Source organism: Andrographis paniculata, unplaced genomic scaffold (assembly GCF_009805555.1).
Source record: "Andrographis paniculata isolate CXL003 unplaced genomic scaffold, ASM980555v1 Contig66END, whole genome shotgun sequence".
Lineage (NCBI taxonomy): Eukaryota > Viridiplantae > Streptophyta > Magnoliopsida > Lamiales > Acanthaceae > Andrographis > Andrographis paniculata.
In genome coordinates, this window is record NW_026137602.1 from 427,788 (window position 1) to 430,301 (window position 2,514).

The 2,514-nt window shown below is 40.1% G+C and overlaps 1 long non-coding RNA gene across 1 annotated transcript; it reads right to left on the bottom strand.

Annotated features, from left to right (window-relative positions):
• Nucleotides 1-226: 226 nt before the first annotated feature.
• On the bottom strand, nt 227-2,160 carry LOC127263086 (uncharacterized). The gene is made up of 3 exons (XR_007841367.1): nt 1,918-2,160; nt 997-1,804; nt 227-877 (listed from the first exon to the last, which is right to left on the bottom strand). It is a non-coding gene; the product is annotated as an uncharacterized LOC127263086 (long non-coding RNA).
• Between the last annotated feature and the right edge of the window lie 354 nt (nt 2,161-2,514).

A 2,514-nucleotide genomic window follows, 5' to 3' on the forward strand; every position in this document is an offset into this window, starting at 1 on the left:
TGGCCTCACCACCGGTTTTAACTCCACCCATCCACGGACGACCATTAAAATTATATATTGCGGCTACCGAAGACACGATTTACTAGCGCACACGATTTACTAGCGCAAGATGATGCCGGGGGGCAGGAGCGTGCTATATATTATCTCAGTAAGACGTTGAATGATGCAGAGACCAGGTATTCATCGATTGAAAAATTATGTCTATCATTGTATTATGTTTGCACGAAGCTAGAGTATTATATTGTACCATTTGAGACAAAATTTTTGTACAAATTCGATCTTCTTTGCTACCTTTTAAGTCGCCCTGTTTTGCGTAGCCGATTAGTCAAATGGGCTGTGAAACTTTCATCCTTGGCACTCACCTATGAACCATTGAACATTGTAAAAGGGCAAGCTATTGCTGACTTTTTAGCCGAACATCCATAAATGATCCAAACATCAGATATTTCAGCTGAATATGCTGGATTGGAATCATGGCGAGTCACTTTTGACAGTTCAAGTACGTCCGATGCAGCCAGTGCAGGGGTTGTTGTTACAAGCCCCGACGGCGGAGTTTGGTGTTTCACAAATCAACTTCCTAAAGTATGCACTAACAATGAAGCTGAATATGAAGCATTACTGCTCGCCTTGCATTTTTTGGAATCAAAGAATGCCACAGCTATATATATTCAAGGCGATTCGCAGCTTATTATTCGACAAGCCTTGGGCAAATTTAAATGCCGAGAATCACATCTTATCGGTCTCTTGCGTGAGGTACGAGCACTCCTACAACAGTTCCAAATATTAGAAGAGATCCCTCGTGAGGAGAACAGCGAGGCGAACGATCTTGCACATCAAGCGTCAGGATTTAAACGAAAAAAGGGGTTGTTCGTATTAACTGCATCCAAACCAACAAGCAGGATGATTGGAGACAGCCTTAGATTGATGCATTGATGCATTGATGGATCCAAATCAGATCAATTCAAAGGGGACTAGAGAGAAGCTTCTAAGATATACCTTGGTCGATCAAGATCTATATCGTCGACGCCCCGACGGAACATTGGCTCGTTGTTTGGGCCGTGATGAAGCAAAAAAGGTTATGGCCGAGATTCACAAATGCATTGCAGGCGCACATCGGTCCGGTGCTGCTATGCATTTGACTATTTTCAAGTATGGATATTTTTGGCCTACTATATCACGCGATTGTGTTATCTATCTAGGGGATGCGAAGCATGCCAACGACATGGTCCCATGAAAAGAGTACCCGCTGAAGAGTTGCATTCAATTATTAAACCATGGCCATTCCGATGATGGGCAATAGACATTATTGGTAAAATATATCCTTCTTCCAAAGGACATTTTTTTATTTTGGTGGCGATCGACTATTTTACTAAATGGGTCGAAGTAGTCCCTTTGGCGCAAGTTAAGCAAGCGCAGGTGATTCGATTTATTAAACACAAACTTATTCATCGTTTTGGCATCCCTTAGTCCATCACGACTGATCAAGGGACTGTATTTATGCGCCAATGTGCAATCCTTCGTAGCTCAATATGACATACGATTAATCCATTCCTCGTTGTACTATCCCCAATTAATGGACAGGCTAAGGCGAGTAATAAAACGTTGATTTCGATGATTAAAAAATCGTTAGAGGAAAATCCGAGGGGATGGCATGATACACTTGAAGAGTTATTATGAACGTATCGGAATGCAAAATCATCGGTCACGGGAAGCACACCATTTCGTTTGACTTATGGGCATGACGTGGTGCTACCTTTATAAATTACAGTTCCATCATTACGAACCGTGCAGCAAGCTGAGCTCCCTATGATTGAAAATGACCGATTATTATTACAGGAATTAGAAACAACCCCCGAAGAACGTTTGCACGCATTGGATCATATTCGTATAAAGAAAAAGAAAGTTGAGAGAGAATACAATAAATCGGCTCGACCAATTACTTATCAAGAAGGCGACCTTGTTTGGAAAGCAATTTTGCCCGAAGCACCGAAGGATCGAGATTGGGGAATATGGTCGGCTAATTAGGAAGGTCCCTTTATTGTCACAGCCAAAGCATCTCGAGGAGCATATAGGCTAATGTACCCTGAAGGTGACGAGTTGAAAGTGGCTATTAATGGCAAATACTTAGAAAAGATATTATCCATCAATATGAGACGATGAATGGAAGACGTCACCACCCAAAGAGATAAATGACGATGAAGACAAATAATCAAATATTTTCAAAAATATCGATTGGATAAAAAATTCATAGAAGAATATCAATCATTTGATCAGATCGACACTTTTGTGGGGAGCAATTTGTTATCCCAAATAAAATAATATCTAACTGGATTCGGATAATGATGAGATATGGATAAGATAGAATCTTAGTTTGTTAGATTTGGTGAGATTTTACATATATATTTTATGTGGTCTATTGGAGGGGAGGAGATATACAAATGATTATTTTTACTCTCAAAATTAAATACAATTTATTCTCATTGCTTTTTCCTTATTGCGGCCAATTTTTCCCTT